The sequence below is a fragment of the Loxodonta africana genome, chromosome 4, assembly GCF_030014295.1.
Source record: "Loxodonta africana isolate mLoxAfr1 chromosome 4, mLoxAfr1.hap2, whole genome shotgun sequence".
NCBI classification, from domain to species: Eukaryota; Metazoa; Chordata; class Mammalia; order Proboscidea; family Elephantidae; genus Loxodonta; species Loxodonta africana.
Window position 1 is genome coordinate 46,001,218 of NC_087345.1, and position 22,189 is coordinate 46,023,406.

A 22,189-nucleotide genomic window follows, 5' to 3' on the forward strand; every position below is an offset into this window, starting at 1 on the left:
AAGTTGTACACCAAATGGAAAGATTGAAAAAAATCCATGCGAGAAATTTTAGTTCTACTTGAAGAGGAACTGTCAACACTCAAAGATGGATCAAAGGACATAGGAACATTGTGTGTCTTCTTTTAAGAAGAGGGTTACCATGTTTTTTGTTTTGTGAGGAATAGTTGCATTATTTAAATAAAAAAAAACAAAAAAATGAATCAGAATTTTGCTATTGTTTTTATTTAGAGTTAAATATGATTAAAAGATGTATGACAGATATGAAGTTAACAATGGATGGACTGTGCTGGATTGTGCTTTGTCAATTTGTCATTACAACCCCTGTATAAGGCTGGACAAAATATTCCCCAGAATTGTCTTTCGATATTAGTTCCTGATTAGAGTTGGCCAAGAGAGGACATTACATGAGATTTGAAAGATAGACGTAAAGCAGAAGCCATTGCTCTCAAAAAGTTTTGGCTTCCAGAAAACAGTGTGCTGATGTCTAGATGATTCTCCAGCTTCCAGATCTTCTTCCCCATTACAGCAGTGGCCTCAAATACTAGTGAGGTTCCAATATATAATATGATTCCAAAGACCAGTCCACAAGCTCTCCTTTTCGGGTTCACTTCAGGAGTCAAAAGAGCATGGCAGAAGGAATTTTCCTGCAAACTCTCACCTGCCCGCTGAAGTCAGTGCTCAGGCTGTGATGGTGAGTGACTTCCTTTGATGCTCCAATATCTGTCTTCCAGGCCGTGACTTCTTTAGCTCTAATTTCTCTTTTCTCCGTAGTGGCTTTAGTGCTCTCTTTTTCTGACCTCAAATTGACTGATATAATTAGTATTTTTAATAATCCAGTTCATGAAATCGGATTTCTTATTCTGCTGTTACGGTCTGTGGTAGCTTCTAAATGGGCTACCATTATCACATGCTCATGCAGTAAATGGAGAATAAAACTTTGTTCTAAAAGTTGTCAACAAATAAAATGGTGCTTTTCAATAAGTACAAAAAATAAATTAATAATGAAAATTATATCTATATTTATAGATTAATTATAATTTTTCTCAGTGATATCCTGTGATATCACTCTATCAATAACTATATCATTAACACATGACTGACCCTTGTAAATCCTCTAATAATCCTTTTACTATTCTTACAATTGCTGTAATACTTTTCGTAATCATGTAAAGACTGTTATCAGTTTCAAGGCACTATACCCAATCACAGTGTTGTGGATTATGATAGAGCTCATTGGTAGATTTCATTACTTATAACTTCTTTTCCTAATTCTTTTGAATCTTTGAAATCCTCTCTACCACCACAATTTGACTATCTGATTAGAAAGGTCACCAAAGCAGGAAACATTAACTTTGCTTACAATAAGTGAACAAGTAAATCCAAAAACGAATAAATCATTTTAGTGATTAAAATGTACCATATACAGTAGACTTTTCCAATGAACCAAAGTTATTGTTCTGTTTTCCTTTTAGAAAGCAGGGAGCCTGAGTTCCCTTGATCTTTGACAAGAAAACTCTGCTTGCCTTCGGTATTTCCATAATGCTGGTTCCATTGTATTTAATGCTTTGCTGGCCTAAATCTAGCTTGGAGAGTAATATCTACTGCAAAGGTCATGACTTTAGAAGATGCATGAAGTGAAGGGAGTGGCACAAAACAGTAGGTAGTAAAGCATCATACAAGTCAGTGAACAACAAGGTCAATTACTTCATAGCTATTTGTGGTTCAACACAGCTGGAGTGAAAAAAAAATCATAATGCTTGACTGGCATTGTGCAGCAGTGTAATGTGGAATAATAAGGGAGCTGAAATCATCAGTTTACAAAAAAATGTTAGTCTAGCAAACATGGAAAGTAAACACAAGTTGTTGGTCACAAGAAGGATCAGGAAGAATCCATGTGAGAGAGACAAGAATGGAATGAAAAAGTGTGTGCCCCCACACTCCTACAAACAACAGACCTAAAACAGCAAAGGTGCTGTTGTTTTAAACTGGCATTGAACTTCCTTTGAAAGCAGCCATCTCTACTTCTCTGCCATTGCCAATCCTCTAAGCAAAAATAGCCTCAGTCTAGGATGTTTATAAATTGGTAATACAAATCTTTGAATACAAATCTCGTTTAACGTTAATAGGAGATGCTGTGATTTGACTAGTGTTTCTGACAGCCTGTATTTCAGGGAAAACCTCAAACAGCAAGTGTTTTCATTTCATTTCGTTTTGTTTCTGTAAAATCGATGAGAACAGCACATATAATTGAAAACATATAAATTAAATATAAACTTTAGAGGAAAGAACGTGTGAGAGGTAGACATCATGCAGTGATACATCTTGTGTAAAATAGCTTCAGTACTGAGAAGGAGCTTAAACTGAAGATTAAAACGCTGCCCTTCCCTTTTCTTAATTCAGAATTGCAAATGGTCTCAAAGTATTTGAGGGCACTATATGCTTTATCTTCCCGACCATGATTTTAGCCTTGATGACCAGGGAAGCAAAGTGCCTGTTGACATAGGTGAGAGGTTTACTTGCTCTAACAGCTGAAGATGAAATGCCCAGGGAATGTATTCTTCTAAACCAAAGTGCTCAGATGGTGTAAGCATTTTTCAAAGAGTCAGAGCTACCCTGTACCTCACCATCAGTGCTCTTTGTACTTGTCTGGGGCTGAAAATCAATTATAGGCACATTAAAACGGAGCTGTGCTCAGCTAATGATGCATAATGTCGGAGGTGTAGCTCTTTGCTTTTGTCTTCTTTGCACATTTGCTTTTTGAAGTGAAAAAATCAATTAAGATGACTAACAAAACAAACCACAGACATTCTGATGGAGTCCTTTCTTTCTCTTCAATGTGTTTTAGAGAGCTTCCCAATCATTAATTCAGTCATATTCGGTAAACTTTTCATATTACTTTTCTCCTTTTCACCTTTAGGGATGAGGCAATTGACTTTCATTTAGTAAAATACATTTGTCATTTTCAGGGACATTCAGAGAAGGCCATGTGGGTGGGCATCTGTCCAGTGTTGGATCTACTCTGGAGAGAGATTCTCAAGTCTAAATATTCAACAAAACACGAGAGTTGTCAAAATACATTCTTAAGGTTTATACACACAGGTTAGGCCTGAATTTCTACTTCAAAATTCATAGGAATTACAAATGTTAGGACATGTTTTCCTGTTTTTGGAGTTCGGTGTAGAAAAAAAAAACACAGTATCGGTGAATTTTGGTATGTTAAAAAAAAACAAGTTATGGTACAACTTTCAGTTAGAAGAAAGGATGACACTTGGGCAGAAAAGAAATAAAATGGGAACTCTAATGGAAACTGTTTCTATTTTTACAGAAAATTATCAGCAATTAGACCTTGAATCTGATTTATTTTATTGAGGAAGTTGGTGTTCTGTTTTGATAATAAGAGACTAAGATCAATCTTATGGATAGAATAAATGGCAAAACTTTAATCAGCTCTTCATTTGTGTCCAATGGATTAATAATAGTGCATCTGCTAGTGGTATGCATAAATAATACAGCATGATACAATATTAAGATCATTTGCCATTTATATTCATAATTTTTACTTGCCTTCATTCTATTTGCTCCTTGGTCAAACATAATTTCCTTCCAGCTCCACACTTTCAGTCTGATTTACTTGACTTGTATGAATAGTGGCAGTTGGTAGAATATGAGTTATGTCTCCCATTTCAAATTGATTACACCTAAATATAAGTAGGTTATAGTCTTTCTCCACCTTCCTACTTATCACCATTGTGTAAATGACTGATTTTACTCTAAGAAGGTTTTTGTCAATGGCTTTCAGCAAATAAGATGTTTCAACTTTACCTATAAATGATACACTTTCTTTGTACCACAGTTGATTAATTATGTTTGCAGTCAAGGTATTTAAGGTATCAGAGCCATGGAGAGAGAGGGGAGAGGAGGAAAAGAAAAACAATTTATAAAACTTAGATTTAGGATTTCGATTAGCTGGAGCCAGGTTGCGCAAAGGAAAGCTCCCAGAGCTGAGTGAGGTCTCGTTCCTCAGTGGAACGAAACTGGAACCAATCACAATTTCCTTTAAAAACCAATTTTTCATTTTGTAATGATGCCCTGTGCATGGTCTCTAAGAAGCATTTTAAATGCAGTGAGTCCGAAAGGGCTTTCTGTCTTCTGGGAAATAACAACTTCAATAGAAAAAGTTACATCTTTCTTTAGCTGCCGGGATGGTGAGTGTCAGACAAACTTTGTTGTTCTCATTCTGTCTCGCAACACAAGTTAGATTTCTGACAAGATGTCAAGCCACGCAGAGGTTTGCATACCCTTCTTCCCCGTCGGTGACGCCTTCCCTGGTGTGAACTGAAATGGGGAAATATATCTAAAGCAGGACAGAGGAAATCAAAGAATGAGATAATTAAAATTTTTCTGATCATCTAATCCTTGCTGCGGGAAGAGATCAGCTATTTAACAGGACCCGTTTTGAAATGTTTTGCAGTGGGAATTGTAGCATGGGAGAAGGAAGCCTCTTCCCGGTGGCTGTGCTGGGCTATTTGTCAATTTGGCTCCTGAAATTTTGGGGCGGACACATACATAAAAGGTGCTGGATAAAGAGTTTGATGGACTGTCACCTTGAAGATTAATTTAGAGCAATGTATCTCCGAATAAAGATGTGTGGCCTATTGAACAAACCTTAGATTTTTTGCATTTTACAGCTTTTTTTGTCCTTTCTATAATAACAGTCACAGAAGATTCTGCATAATGTATTTTTTCCTTCAAACTGCTTTTAGTAAGCTAATGTTTCTTTTTATTCCACTGTTATTAAGGTTTTTTTTTTTAGCATAGCTCTGACTTGACTCTAATTGAAAAAGAATATAGATAGATAGATGATAGATAGACAGACAGATAAAAAAAGAATATAGGTAGATAGATGATAGACAGATAGATAGAGATATCGTGTAGCAAGCACTATTACAAAAAAATGACTGAGTGCAGAAAAAAGAAAGAAACCTTACACAGTATGCTGATTAGAAATGGCATTTTGAGTAGTTCAGGATTGATCTGGGTGAGGGTTTTGAGGCTCCTGCAGGAGCCATGTGTATTCTAGAGGGCTTCAAAGTGGAAGGCATGGGGCAGCACTTTGCTGGTTTCTGAAACTGATACTCATTCCAGCCTCATCTTTCTGTGAGCCCTGCAGTCTCCAATTAACTTACAATGGGAAGCATCCCCTTTCTTGATTTTAAAGATTCAAATAATGGCTCCAGAAGAAATTTAAAAAAATAAAATAAATGAGAATAGACAGCATTTTCTTTAACTGAATGGGGCAGTAAAAAGCCTTATTTTTATTTTTTTAAAGTCTTAGTGCTGCCTTTACTTTTTTTACTGAATCACTATGCAGTTTTTGGTTGCTTTGGCTCCTGTGTGAAGGAAGCTGGATGTTTGAGACCTTTCTTTCCCTTCTGTTGCTCCACAGTTGCTCATTCTTGTGCTGACCTTAGGGACTTTGAGCCCAACTTTGCCAAATGACCATTGCCCAGTACTTCTTTTTGTGAATGAATACACCCCATAAAAAAAAATACCCACACACAATCTGAAAATATGGAAGTTAAGTCTTGCTCTTTTAGAGGCATGCCAAGTGGAATAAAAATGAAAATATAAGTCATATGCATTACTAATCTGTATTAATGTGTATTTAGAGGCACAACCATTAAGTGCTCAAGGTCCCTGGTTCAAACCCCTTACCTGCTCCATGGAAGAAAAGACCTGGTAAGCTGCTCCCCTAAAGATTACAGCCTGGGAGACTCCATGGGGAAGTTCTACTCTGTTATATAGGGTTGCTATGAGTCTGAGTCAACTCAATGGCACACAAAAACAACAACAATATGTACTTAGGAACAATGCAATTTGTTTTAGACATGTACTATTTTTAAAAGAGTACTTTTTTAGGTGGTAGCACTATATGGGCTAAGAATACTATCTTTCACATCTATGTTGTCATTCATTGTCCTATGGAGAAACTTATCAAAACACACATACACACCCCGTGATTCCATTTTGGCTTAACAAACCTGTTTTATTGGTTTCTTATTCATGGTGAAACTGCTCCTGACGGGGTTGTTGTTAGCTGCTATTGAATCGCCTCGACACATGGCAACTCCACAGTGATTGGGCCATCGTGATCAGGGTTTTCATTACCTGATTTCAGAAATAGACCACCAGCCCTTTTTTATCTAGTCTGCTCTAGTCTGGAGCCTCCACCGAAACCTCTTCAGCATAGAGCAACCCTCAAGTCTCCACTGGCAGACAAGTGGTGGCTGCACTTGAGAAGCAATGGCAGGGAATGGAACTGGGTCTCCCGCATGAAAGATGAGAATTCTACCTACCACTGAACCATCACTGCCCTGTCCTGAGACTGTATTTCCTAGAAATACTTGTAGAGTCCCTGGGAAGCCTTTCACTTAAGGAAGCTCCCTTGAAATGAGGACAAGTGGTCAACAGAAATGTTATTATCATTTATGCTTCCAGGGCCTTTATACATTTTGTTGTGATACTCACAAATGGTATTTTCTAATGGTATATCATGCAAATACTTTCCTCATTTCTACATGAGAAACTGAGGGTTGAAAAAAAAATACAAAACCCATTGCCATCGAGTTGATTCCATCTCATAGCAACCCTATAGTACAGAGCAGAACTGTCCCATAGAGTTTCCAAGGAGTGGCAGATGAATTCAAACTGCCACCTTTTTGGTTAGCAGAGCTCTTAACCACTGTGCCACCCGGGCTCCAAAATGAGAGTCAGAGAAGCCAAATGGCTAACATTTGACATTTGATAGAGAAAGGGCCAAATCTCAGGTGTTCTGGAGCTGAGGCATTTTCCGGATCCACAGAGCTTCCTGGTAATTTTTTTTCAAGTATCTGAGTAGAAATAAAACTGTTGCTATTTGGTGGTGGTTTATTTTCCAAAATCAAAGCCACAGACTGAAAACAAAAACAAAAAAGCCTGTAAGGAGTACCTGAGGGAATCTGCCTAAGAATTAATTGTTATAAGTTGTAGTTAATACACATAAAAGTACACACTAACAACGCAAAGTTTAATGTCCCCCAGTTATGCCAGAAGACCTTATCATCATTGGTGTCCAACTGGATAAATGAAATGAGTAAAAGTGTTTGTACTTGTGCCCTATTGAAAACTAAAAATCCTCTCCAAATCCGAACTGCTGATATAGTGAACAAATACTTTTTCAAATCCCACAGAAAAGCTTCAGGTGAATTGTTAAATGCAGTGGAGATTTTACCCACACAATGAAGCCAGTAGTGCCATTTATAATTTATCAATTTCATTGTATTTTAATGCATAAATAGCCAAAGAGTTAATACAAATAAAAATTGCCTTAAAGCTTTGCTGAATATTTAAACAGGTTTTGATGAGGCTTATTGAATGTAAAGTTAGTAACATAAACTAAACTACAAAAAAAGCCTCAAGGCTGTGATAGGTGGAACCGTATACATTTTAATTTGCAATGACAAATAAATCAAGATCTGATAGCAGCAGCCTATATTTAAGCTTCTTTTTCTTGTATTAAAAAGCCCAACAAATTGTTATTTTATTCTGAATATTTAAAAAAAAACTGAAAACCTTATATTCAGTGCCAACTGTAAACGATGGCTTAGGATTGGTGAACACAACAATCTGAAGACTCAGGATTTTCAAGGAACCTTAGAATCTTTTTTTTTTTTTAGAATCTTATAATTTTTTAAATTGTTCTGGAGTCAAGAATGGCCTTTGCAAAACCCCTTAAGCAAAATCCCCTGATGTTAGGTTCGGGTAGGACTTTCCAGCAGTGACAGTCAACTTTCTATTGTTCTCTTGATTCCATTAACTCAACACATTAAAAAAAAAAAAAAAGGCTTATATTCACCAAACTGTAAAATATAAATGTCTTTCTCCTATAAATATTCAGCTTTAGTGTTCAAGAACTAATATTTGTTTTTATCTCTGGGTTCACTTTTGGGAACTAAGAGTCATTGTGATGACAGTGGCTATAGTCAAACTCCTACTTTGGTTGATGAACATACTGAATTTTTTGTGTGGCTAATTTAATCTCAATATATTTCAGGATGTTATTAACTAAGATTTTAGCAGTTAGAAGCTTGGATTTGGAGTCAGCAGCTGCTTTTGAATCCCTGCTCCGCCTCTTACTAGCTGAGAGATTTGGTTAAATCGAGTAACTTCTCTAAGCTTCGTTTGCCTCATCGGTAAAGTGGAGAAAATAACACCGACTTTATCAGCTTTTTCTGAAGATTAAATGAGCTAAGTCAGTGCCCAATAAATTATTTCATGTGTTCCTACATTTGACACATATATTTTAATTGCTTTCAAAATGTCCTTCGGCTAAACCTAATGCCACCATTATTTCCTTTTCCGGCTTTCTCAAAGCATAACATCTTGAAAGAGTCTCCGCATTCACTGCCTTTTATTACCTGAGTGCTTATTCACTTTATGGAACGTTCACTCCTCCTCACCCCTCGCCCCCACTGCAATCTAGCATCTGCCTCAGTCACTCAAATCAAATTGTTCTCTCATAGATTCTCAACTTTGTAGGACATTATTGTTATTGTCGCTGTTGTTTTAGTTGTCACAACTCTTGACATGCTTGCCTTGGATCATTTGACTACCCACCACTTTTTGAAAAGCACACTGCTATTTCTATGGCATTGTATTCTTCTCTGCCTCTTCCTTCTTCAAAAAGGATCATAGCTCAGTGGTTTAAGAGCCCAGATTCTTGAACTAAACAGCCTGAGTTCAAATCCTAGCTTCAGCACTTACTAGCTGTGTGACCCTATGAAAGATGCTTCAAGTCCCTTTACTTCTTCTGTGAAATGGAGCCCACAGAGGTCGTTGAGACAATTAATGAATTAATGCATATGAAGTGTTCAGAACAGTGATTGTCATATAGTAAGTGATTGTTATTATTGGCACTACTATTATTTCTTCTCATTATCTTATCTCTTCCTCCTGTCCTGCACCCTTGTCTCATACTGTTCTTTGGATATATCAGTCAAATAGCTTCAGCTATGATGCAACTATTGCAACTGATTGAATTAAAAAAAACTTAAAAAAGTTTCTGTGGGGTCAATGCCTGTCAAAGTAAAACTGTGCTGCAAAGGGTTTTCAGTGTCTGATTTTTCAGAAGTAGATCAGCAGACCTTTCTTCTGAGGCGTCTCTGGGTGGAATTGAACCTCCAAGCTTTCAGTTAGCAGTCAAGGGCTTTAACCAATGGCTCAGTATACTCACACCTTCTTAGCAATCCTGACCTTCTGAGAGCTAATCTCAGGCATTCTGATAGAAATCTCTACCTGAACGTCTTGTTAATAATGAATTAATCATAAACATCTACCCAGATTCGCTCCTCCATATACATTCCCTTTTCTGGGAATGGCACTGCCAGCTTCCTTGTCACTCATGCTCAATGTCTCAGTGTCATCTTTGACCTACAGTTCACAGGTCCCTGAGGCTGTATTCAGTTTTCCTCAGTATCTTACCACCCACAATCTGTAAGTGGCTAAGTCCAAATATCTGTATTCTAAAATGTCTACTTCATGTTCCTGTCTTCATTTTAAGTGCCATGACCCAGTTCAGGCCTTAATACCTCTTGTCAGGTTTAATTTATTTGTCCATTTTTTATTGCCTATAGTTTTTATTTGCAGATTTTCTATTTTGTTCTTTTTCAAATTTACATTTTTTAAAAAATGTTACTACTGTTTTATTGTTCCCATTCTTTTGGATATTTTAAACATACTTGTTTTCTAATCTTCACCATATTATAGACCAGAGATGATGTCCTTGGTTCCGTTGTTGCACTGAATGATTTTCGTTTTTGGTAGTTTATTTCTGTGTGCCTTGTAAGTTTTTCTTTGTTATTTTGATCTAACCTTCCATGGGAGTTAAACTGAGTTTTCTATGAGCCTGTTGTTTAGGAATCACATCTATGGGGCAATTTCAAATGTGCCTCCCCTACCAAGGACATCGTTGTTGTTGTTATTAGGTGTCATCAAGTCAGTTCCTACTCCTAGCCACCTTATGTAAAACAGAACAAAACTCTACCTGGTACTGTGCTACCCTCACAATCTGAGCCCATCATTGAAGCCACTGTGTCAGGCCATCTTGTTGAGGGTTTTTTTCTTTTTCACTGAACCTCTACTTTACCAAGGATGATGTCCCTCACTAGAGACTGATCCCTCTTATTAGTATGTCCAAAGCAAGTGAGACATAGTCTTGACCTCTTCACTTCTAAGGAGCATTCTGGCTGTACTTCTTCTAGGACAGGTGTATTATGTTCTTCTGGCAGTCCATGGTATATTCAGTATTCTTCATCAGCACATAAGTCGGAGGCATCTATTCTTCGGTCTTCCTTATTCTCTGTCTAGCTTTCACATGCATATGAGGCGATTGAAAATATCATGGCTTGGGACAGGTACACCTTGGTCCTCAAAGTGAAATCTTTGCTTTCGAATACTTTAAAGAGGTCTTTTGCAGCAGATTTGTCCAATGCAATAGATTGCTTGATTTCTTGACCTCCGTTTCCATTGTCGTTGATTGTAGATCTCAATAAAATGAAATTCTCGACAACTTCAATACTTTTTCCATTTTTCACGATGTTGCTTATTTGTTCAATCATGAAGATTTTTGTTTTCTTTAAGTTATTTTATTTTATCATCTCAGAGTCCTCATACGTGTGAGTAGTATAAATTGGACCGTATACTCTTGTCACAAGTGTGGAATATCATTTCTCTCAGCTGACTCTCTTCCAACCTGTACTCAGTGCCCAATAGAAACTGTTTATTGTGATTAATTCATACGAAGGAATTTGTCAGTCTTGTTAGAAGGTTGATGTTGTTGTTAGCTGTCGTTAAGTTGGCCTCTTGACTCATGACAATCTCATGCACAATGGATTGAAACGCTGCTCTGTCCTGCCCTATCCCCGTGGTCAATTGCTGTCAAACACTGTGATCATTGACTGGTTTTCAGAAGTAGATTATCAGGCCTTTTTCCTAGTTCTTCTTAGTCTGTAAGCTCCACTGAAGCCTGTTCGGTATCATAGCAACACACAAGCCTCCGCTGACAGACAAGTGGTGGCAGTGCATGAAGTGCATTGACTGGGAATCGAAATTGTGTCTCCTCCGTGGAAGTCAAGAATTCTACCCCTGAACCACTGCTGCCCACATTGGTTGAGAAGATTTTTCAGCTTTTATTCTACATGTGCACATAAGTAAAAACAAACTAAATTAAACAAAGTAAATATATATATATTTTGGGGGAAAATATAGGTAGATTCTTTAATGAAGTCTTAGTGCAATCCATTTCTAGAAAACGACATGAATTTTTATCTATAAACAGAAATATTTGCTACATATATATGATTCATTTACATATGGATATGATGGTTAGTTTTATAGTTAGTGTCAACTCGGCTATGCCCTAAAGTACCCAGTTATTAGCCAAATACTAAAACATTAGTTCAGGTGTTGCTGTGCAGGTATTTTGTAGATGTTGTTAACATTAACAATCGGTTGACTTTAAGTAAAGGAGATTATCCTCATTAATGTGGTGAACATCACCCACTTAGTTCAGAAGCCTTAAGAATGAAAACTGAAGTTTTCCAGGGAAGAAGATACTAAATTCTGCCTTCTAGACTACAGCATCAGATCCTGCCTAGTTTCCAGCTTGCCAGTCTACCGTACGAATTTTGGACTTGTCAGACCTCACAATCTTGTGAGCCAATTCTTTATAATGCATAAATACATAACATATATAAATAAAATCCTATTACTTCAATTTCTCTGGTGAACGCTGACTGATACAATAATTCATTCATAATGGCAATGTTGTTGTTGTGCGCCATCAAGTTGATTACGACTCATAGAGACCCTATAGGCCAGGGTAGAACTGCTCCATAGGGTTTTCAAGAAGCAGCTGGTGGATTCAAACCGCTGAACTTTTGATTAGCTGCCTGAACTCTTAACCACTTGGCCACCAGGGCTCCATAATGGCAATAGTTTAAGTATAACTAAATTGGCATTGACTAAATCAATTTTAGTACTTATATACAAAACAATTTTATTCAAAAATGATTCCAGAGAATATTTGCTGATACGAAAAATGCTCATGGTATATATTTACTTTAAAGATGCATAATACACAAGTCCATATATACAGTGTAATTTTAATTATATATGTATTAAAAAGAAAAAGAATAATAATCCAAAGAATTGATCACTAGTTTGTTAGATTATGTATATTTTTCCCTTCTTTTCACTTTTCTATAATTATTCTATTTAAGCAATGAGAATATATTAAAATGACAAAACACCATTTTTAAAACAAATTATTAAAGATGTTGTCAAGTCAGTTCTGACTCATAGTGACCCAAAGTGTGCAGAGTAGAAATGCTCCATAGGATTTTCAAGGCTGTGACTTTTCAGAAGCAGTTTGCCAGGCCTTACTTCCGAGGCACCTTAGGGCGGGTTTGAACTGCCAACCTTTCAGTTAGTAGTCTAGCACTTAGCCATTTACATCACTCGGTTATTCCTAATTGTGCAAGTAGTGAAATGTAAATCTCAAATTGGAACTACTAATTCCTAGTATTCCACTTTATTTCTTTTAATTTCCTTATAGAGAGGAGCATATATAAATACACATCTAACAACAGGCTATATTCTTCTAAAAGAGCATATTCGGAAATATTGACAAACTATCCATTAAAATAAAACCTCTTGGAGGCAAGGCCAAGGTGGTGAAATAGACTCTTACTGACCAGTGTAGGAATGGAGTGGAGTGGGAAGTGGGTAAGGGGAAGGAAGCACTTTTGATGAAAGACCCCAAAAAACAAGTGAAACAATTGTATATGACAATCTAGGAACCCTCATTGTCAAAGACAAAGCTGAAGAAACAGCCTGAGCCGCAGGTGGAAGGAGAGACAATTAAAAAGCGGCAGAGAAGTACAGATTGTAAGGTTGCCAGCACCCTGCTGAGTCTGTGGCAGGGCACACAGGTTGAGGCAAGCAGCAACATTCAAAGAGGAGCCCCACCACATCGGGTGCAGCCAAGCAGCAGTGAATCTACATGTATCTCTAGAACCAAGTTGGAGTGACTTGAGACCTGTGAAAGTTAAGCGTAAGCTTCTAACCTACCACACGGGTGGTAGCATAAAGAACAGAGCATACACCAGAAGCCTGTTTTCATCTGCAGCAGCCAATGGGAAGCTGCAGATTTGTGGTATTTGACACCACCCTAACCCCCTAAGCAGGTACCTCACTCACCCACACTGGGAGCCTGAGGGCCAGAGGTACCACCCACTCCATCTAGCCACCCCTGACAGGGGTCTGAGAATTAGCGGTGCCTCCCAGTCCCTCCAGCCAACAGCATCAAGTACCCAAGGACCAGCTGCAATACCACTACATGCTCCAGGGAACAGGGACATGCCCTCCATTGAGGCATAAGGGCACAGCCATCAGCCCACTGCTTTGCCCCACACATAGCTCCCCACTGAAGCCAGGCAACTGTGTCTGCTCCAAACACCCCAATGCAGCTCTGCCTGCCTAGGACTGTAGGTAAGAGTCTGCACCAGACACTTGGTAACAGATGACCTGGACACCTGTGCCTTGAATAACCAACCCCTGCAAGAAAAGTGAACAGGCTCCTGGGCTCACATATCTAGTAGCTGCTCTGACCACCCTGAGACAGGACATGACAGCTTCAAAGGCACCAACAACCAAGGTAGCTCACACACCCAGCCTTCATGGGCATATCAAAACAAAACAAAACTAAAAGCCAGGATGAAGTAAACAAACATAGAATAAATAAATATAATAACTTATGATGCCTTGGAGACAACAGTCAATATCAAATCATGTAAAAAAGCAGATCAACATGACTCCAGGAAGTGACCACAATAATGAACCAGAAAACCTTCTGGAGGAAGATAAGGCAATGAAACTACCTGAGGAAGAATTCAAAATAATATACAGAGCTCTCCAAGAGATCAGGAGGGATATTAGCCAAAGCTCAGTTCAAGCCTAGGAACACAGACAAAGCAACAAAAGAATTCAGGAAAACAATACAAGAACAAAACAACAGAATAAGCAGACTGCTAGAAACCATACAGAGACAGCAACTAGAAATCCAAATGATTAACAATAAAATTTCAGAATTAGACAACTCAATAGACGCTAATAGGAGCAGAATTGAGGCAATAGAAGTCAGAATTAGTGAGATTAAAGACTAATCCCTTGATACCAATTTATTCGAGGAAAAATAAGAAAAAAGAATTAAAAAAAATGACGGAAGCCTAAGAATTATGTAGTATACTATCAAGAGAAAAAATCTGCAAGTGATTGGAATACCAGAACAGGGGAGAACTGTTGAAAGCACAGAGAGAATTGTTGAAAATTTGCTAATATCTTGAAAGATGAAAAGATACCCACCCAAAAAGCTCGATGAACCCAAAAAGAGTAGACCCCAAAAGAAAGTCACCAAGACATGTCATAATCAAACTTGCCAAAAACAAATAGAATCTTGAGACCAGCTAGGGATAAACAAGTCATCTACAAAGGAGAACCAATATAACAAAGCTTTGACTACTTTTTTTTTTTTTTGACTACTTATCAGAAACCATGTATGCAAGAAGGCAATGGAATGACATACATATAGAGCCTTGAAGGAAAAAAAAATTGCCAGTCAAGACTTACATATCCAGCAAAATTGTCTCTCAAATACAGTAGCGTAATTAGGTCATTTCCAGATAAGCGGAACTTAAGGGAATTTGTAAAAATCAAACCAAAATTACAAGAAATATTAAAGGGAGTCCTCCAGTTAGAGAACCAACATCAGACAACAATTTAAGAGTAGGACACAGGAGAGATCAATCAGTTAGCAACCCAGACAGGGTATTCACAAAAACACATCAAAGCTAAAAGACTAAAATGAGGACAACCAGAGACATCAATATGTAAACTATAACAACATCAAAAAAAAAGAAGAGTGAATAAGCAGTGTAGTCATAGAACATGAATATGGAGAGGAAGTTAAGGCAACATCAAGAAATAAAACATTAGCTAAGCACAGAAAAATAAAGATAAAGTTCAAGGTAACCAGAAAGAAAGCTAACAAACTGACCCATCAAAATAAAAAAGAAAAACATAAAGACTCGACAAACACAAAATCAATAATAATGGAAGAGATGAAAAGAAAATTCATAAACAAAAATAACTCAGCACAGAAAATAAAGCAGAACAAAGAAACTGTCCATACCACAAGAAAAAAAAAAAAGCATCAAAATGATAGCGATAAACTCATACCTATCAATAATTAGACTGAATGTAAATGGACTAAATGCACCAGTAAAGAGACAGAGCAACAGAATGAATTAAAAAGACACGACCTGTCTATATGTTGTCTACAAGAGACACCTTAGACAAAAAGTCATAAACAAACTAATACGCAAAGGATAGAAAAAATATAAAGCAAACAACCACCAAAAAAGAGCAGGAGTGGCAATATTAATCTCTGACAAAATACACTTTAAAGCAAAATCTACTACAAAAGATAAGGAAGGACACTATATAACAATAAAAGTGTCAATATACCAGGAGGACATAACCCTAGTAAATATATACACATCCAATGACAGGGCTTCAAAATATATAAAGCAAACTCTAACAGCATTGAAAAGAAAGATGGACAGCTCTAAAATAATAGTAGGAGACTTAAACACACCGCTTTCGATGAAGGGTGGAACATCGAGAAAGTAATTCAATGAAGACATAGAAGATCTAAATGCCATAATCAATCAACTTGACCTCATAGACATATACAGAACAGTCCACCTAACAGCAGCCAAGTATACATTCTTTTCTAACACACATAGGACATTCTCCAGAATAGACCACGTTAGGCCACAAAGCAAGCCATAACAGAATCCAAAATATTGAAATGTTACGAAGCATCTTTCTGACCATAAAGCCATAAAAGTAGAACTCAATAACAGAAACAGCAAGGAAAAAAAATTGAAACTGAACAACACTTTGCTCAAAAACTATTGGATTATAGAAGAAATCAAAGACAAAATAAAGAAATTCATAGAATCAAATGAGAATGAAAACGCATCTTACCAGAACCTTTGAGACACAGCAAAAGCAGTGCTTAGAGGTCAATTTATAGCAATGAATGCACACACCCTAAAAGACGATAGGTCAAAAATGAAAATATCCACTTTACAACTCAAACAAATACAGAGCAGCAAAAGAAGCCCTCGGGCACCAAGAGAAAGGAAATAATAAAGGTTAGAGCAGAAATTAATGAAATAGAGAATATACAATTGAGTCAACAAGACCAAAGATTGATTCTTTGAAAAGATCGACAAAATCGACAAAGCATTGTCCAAACTGACAAAAGAAAAACAGGAGAGGAAGCAAATAAGCTAAGAAATGAGATAGGCAATATTAAAACAGAAATAAAAAGGATCATAACAGAATACTAGGAAACACTGTACACCAAAAAATTTGAAATCCCTGAGAAAAGGGACAAATTTCTAGAAAGACACCACCTACCTAAACTAACACAAACCAAGGTAGAAAAACTAAATAATCCCATAACAAAAGAGGAGATTGAAGAGGTAATTTAAAAAATATATATATCCAAACAAAAAAAGCCTTGGCACTGGTGGATTCAATGGAGAATTCTACCAAACTTTCAGCGAAGGGTTAACACTAGCACTACTAAAAATATTTCAGAACATGGAAAAGGAAGGAATACTTCCAACCTCATTCTATGAAGCCAGCAGAACCCTGACACCAAAACAGGTAAAGACACCACAAAAAAAGAAAATTACAAACCAATATCTCTCATGAACATAAATGCAAAAATTCTCAACAAAATTCTGGCCAATAGAATTCAACAGCATATCAAAAAAATAATTCATCATGACCCAGTGGGATTCATACCAGGTATGCAGGAAAGCTTCAACATTAGAAAAACAATCAGTGTAATCCATTACATAAATAGAAGATAAGAACCACATGATCTTATCAATAGATGCAGAAAAGGCATTTGACAAAGTCCAACACCCACTCATGATAAAAACTCTCAGCAAAATAGGAATTGAAAGAAAATTCCTCAACATAATAAAGGGCATTTATACAAAGCCAATGGCCAACATCTTTCTAAATAGAGTATGAAAGCATTCCCCTTGAGAACAGGAGCCAGACAAGGATGCTCTTTATCACCACTCTTATTCAACATTGTGTTAGAGGTCCTAGTCAGAGCAATAAGGCAAGAAAAAGAAATAAAGGTCATCCAAATTGATAAGGAAAAAGTAAAAGTAACCCTATTCACAGATGATATCGATCTCATACAAAAAACCCCCAAAGAATCCACAAGAAAACTACTGGAATTAATAGAAGATTTCAGCAAAATATCGGGATACAAGAAAAACATACAAAAAGTAGTTGGATTCTCCTACACCAACAAAAGGAACTTCAAAAAGGAAATCACCAAATCAATACCATTTACAATAGCCCCCAAGAAGATGAAGTACTTAGAAATAAATATAACTACAGACCTTAAAGACCTATACAAAGAAAACTACAAGACATTACTGCAAGAAACCAAGAGACCTACATAAGTGGAAAAACATACTTTGCTCATGGATAGGAAGACTCAACATTGTGAACACGTCAATTCTACCCAAAGCTATCTACAGACACAATGCAATCCCAATCTAAATTTCAAAGGCATTCTTTAATGAGATGGAGAAACAAATCGCCAACTTTATATGGAAAGGGAAGAGGCCCCGAATAAGAAAAGCTTTACTGAAGAAGAAGAACAAAGGGGGAGGTCTCACATTACCTGGTTTTAGAACCTATTATACCACCAAGGTAGTCAAAACATCCTGGTACTGGTACAACGGATGCATGGACCAGTGGAACACAATTGAGAACCAAGTCATAAATCCACGCACCTACCTTTTTTTTTTATGAGCAGCTGATATTTGACAGAGGCCCAAAGTCTGTTAAATCAGGAAAAGGAAGTTTCCTTCATAAATGGTGCTGGCATAACTGGATATCCATCTGCAAAAAAGTTAAACAGGACCCATACCTCACACTATACACAAAAGCTGACTCAAAATGGATCAAAGACCTAGATATAAAATCTAAAAGGTTAAAGATCATAGAAGAAAAAATAAGGACAAGGGGCCATAATACATGGCAAAAATAGTACACAAACCATGACTAACAATGCACAAACACCAGAAAAGAAAGTAGATAACTGGGAGTTCCTAAAAATCAAACACTTATGCTCGTCTAAAGACTTCACCAGAAGAGTAAAAAGACAACCTACAGACTGGGGAAAAAAAAAAAAATTGGCTTTAATATAACCAGTAAAGTTCTAAACTCTAAAATCTACAAGATACTACAACATCTAAACAACAAAAAGACAAATAATTCAAATAAAAAATAGGCAAAGGATATGAACAGATACCTCACCAAAGAAGACATTCAGGCAGCTAACAGACACATGAGGAAATGCTCAAGATCATTAGCCAGTAGAGAACTGCAAATCAAAACTACAATGAGATAGCATCTCACACCAACAATGCTGGCATTAATCCAAAAAACACAAAATAATCAATGTTGGAGAGGCTGTGGAGAGATCAGAACACTTAGGCACTGCTGGAGGTAATATAAAATGGTACAACCACTTTGGAAAAGGATTTGGAGCTTCCTTAAAAAAGATGGAAATAGAAGTACCATGCAATCCTGCAATTCCACTCCTTGGACTATATCCTAGAGAAATAAGAGCTGTCACCTGGATAGATATATGTGCACCCATGTTCACTGCACCACTGTTCACAATAGCAAAAACATGGAAACAACCTAGGTGCCCATCAATACACAAATGGATAAACAAATTATGGTACATACACACAATGGAATTCTGTGTGATGATAAAGAACAATGATGGATTCTTGAAACATCTCACAACATGGAAGAATCTGAAGGGCATTATGCTAAGTGAAATAAGTCAACCACAAAAAGACAAATGTTGTATAAGACCACTATTATAAGAACTCAAGAAAAGGTTTACACACAGAAAAAAGCATTTGTTGATGGTTAGGAGAATGGGGAGGAAGGGAAAGGGTAAAACACTAACTAGATAGTAGACAAGTGTCAACTTCGGTGAAGGGCAGTACAACACTCAATACAGGGGAAGTCACCACAACTGGACCAAAGCAAAAATGAAGTTTCCTAGACACACCCAAACGCTCTGAGGGATCTAATTCCTGGGTCTGGGGCCTGGGCACCACAGTTTCAGGGGACACCTAGGTCAATTGGCATAACACAGTTTATAAAGAAAATGTTCCCCATCCCACTTTAGTGAGTAGCATCTGGGGTCTTAAAAGCTTGGGAGTGGCCATCTAAGATAAACATCTATTGGTCCCATCCAACCTGGAGCAAAGAAGAGTGAAGAAAACGAAAGACACAGGGAAAACACTAGCCCAAAGGACTAGGGACTAGAACAAAATGGACTAGGGACTCCATCACCCTGAGGCCAGAAGAACTAGATGGTACCCAGCTACCACCAATGACCATCCTGAGAGGGAACACAACAGAAAGTCCCAGACAGAACAGGAGAAAATTGTAGAACAGAATTCAAATTCACGTAAAAAGACCAGACTTAATGGTCTGACGGAGACTGCAGGAACCTCTGAAACTATGGACCCCAGAAGCTCTATTAACCCAGAACTGAAACCATCCCTGAAACCCACTTTTCAGACAAAGATTAGACAGGCCTATAAAACAAAAAGTAATAAACACAAGGAACTTCCTTCTTAGTTCAATCAAATATATGAGACCAAATGGGCAGCTCCCGTCAGAAAGCAGGATGAGAAGGCAGGAAGGGACAGGAGTTGGACAAATGGACACAGGGAACCTGGGGTGGAAAGGAGGAGTATGCTGTCACATTGTGGGGATTGCAACCAATGTCACAAAACAATATCGTATTAATATTTGAATGAGAGATTAACTTGAGTGGTAAACTTTCACCTAAAGCTCAATTAAAAAATAAAATAAAAAAGACCGCCCAGTGTTCTAATTGTCAAAGGAATAGCACTACATGTTGGCAGCATTTCAGATTGCCATGCCAAAGGCTGATTGAAACGACTTTAATTATCTAGATCAGAGGCTTTTGAATTCATATGGATGTGAAAGGGTTGTAAATACCTCCCCCCCGAAAGTATATTCAACATATTACACTTCTGTGCATTCTTCTAGTTTTCATCAGATTCTCAAGGTACTGTGATGTTCAAACATCTACTGGATGAATGGCTTCAGGTTCAACTCTACTTAAATTTCATAACCTAGATCTTCTGTCTTCACAAAATCATCATGATACCAAACATCTGAATTTTGTAAAAAAAAAAAGGGGGGGGGATGGAGCATGTTATATCATAATTTTTATTCTGTACATTTCCATATTTTTCCACATTTTCATGGCCCACATGTGCTAACTTTAAAATCAGAAATATAAGTTATTTTAACTAGATAAACGATCTAATAGTCACCAGTATAATTCAATTTTTATATACCTTTCCTTTCTTCTCTTTCTCATGTTTCTCATTCCAGATGAAAGTGACTTAGCGAAACTCCCAAAATTAATAAAAGATGAGTGAGCCTTAACACGTGCCACAGAAATATTGTTTTATCTTTCCTCTCCTATGATCCTCAGGCAGTGATTTCCTCACTTTGTGTGCTATCTACATCCTGGAATATACAAGCGTTCCCCCTTGACAAACCGCAGGTCTCCATTGTTGTTTAATGGTTAAGATTCTAGGCTCTGGAGCTGAGAATCTGGTTTTTATACTCAGTCTACCATGAATTAGCTGATTGTTTTAGTTTATCATCTGTAAAATGGAAATAATAATATCACCTATTCCATAAGGTTCCCTGGTGGCATAGTGGTTAAGAGCTCAGCTGCTAACCAAAAGATCGACAGTTCAAATCCACCAGCCACTCCTTGGAAACACTACGGGACACTTCTACTCTGTTCTGTATGGTCTCTATGAGTCGGAACATACTCAATGACACCTAACAAAAACAAAAATTCCACAAAGCTGTGATAATTTTAGTTGTTGTTAGGTGTCACGGAGTCTGTTCTGACTCATCGCACACTGTGTACAACAGAACGAAACACTTCCTGGTCCTGGACCATACTCATAATTGTTGTTATGCTTGAGCCCATTGTTGCAGCCACTGTGTCAGTCCATCCCATTGAGGATCTTCCTCTTCTTTGTTGACCCTCTGCTTGACCACGCATGAGGTCCTTCTCCAAAGACTGGTACCTCCTAGTAACAAGTCCAAAATATGTGAGACGAAGGCTTGCCCTCTTTACTTCTAAGAAGCATTCCGGTTGTATTTTTTCCAAGACAGATTTGTTTGTCGATGGTATATTCAATATGCTTTGCCAACACCATACTTCAAAGGCATTAATTCTTCTTCTGTTTTCCTTTTTCATTGTCCAGCTTTCACATGCTTATTGATGTGATTGAAAATACCATGGCTTGGGTCAGGCGCACCTTAGCCTTCAAGGTGACATCTTTGTTCTCCAACACTTTAAAGAAGTCCTTTGCAGCAGATTTGCCCAATGAAATGCATCCTTTGATTTCTTGACTGTTGCTTCAATGGGCGTTGATTGTGGATCCAAGTAAAATGAAGAACTTGACAACTTCTATCTTTTTTCTGTTTCTCATGATGTTGCTTATTGGTTCAGGTGTGAGAATTTTTTGTTTTCTTTATGTTGAGGTGCAATCCATACTGAAGGCTGTAGTCTTTAATCTTCATCAGTAAGTGTTTCAAATCTCTTCACTTTCAGCAAGCAAGGTTGTGTCATCTGCACACTGCAGGTTGTTAATGTGTTTTTCTTCAATCCTGATGCTGCATTCTTCATATAGTCTATCTTCTCGAATTACTCAGCATACAGATTGAATAACTGTGGTGAAAGGATACATCCCAGATGCATACCATTTGTAAATTTAAACCACGCAGTATCCCTTTGTTCTGTTTGAATGACTACCTCTTAGTCTAAGTACAGGTTCCTCATCAGCACAATTAAGTGTTTTGAGATTCCCATTCTTTGCAATGTTATTCACAGTTTGTT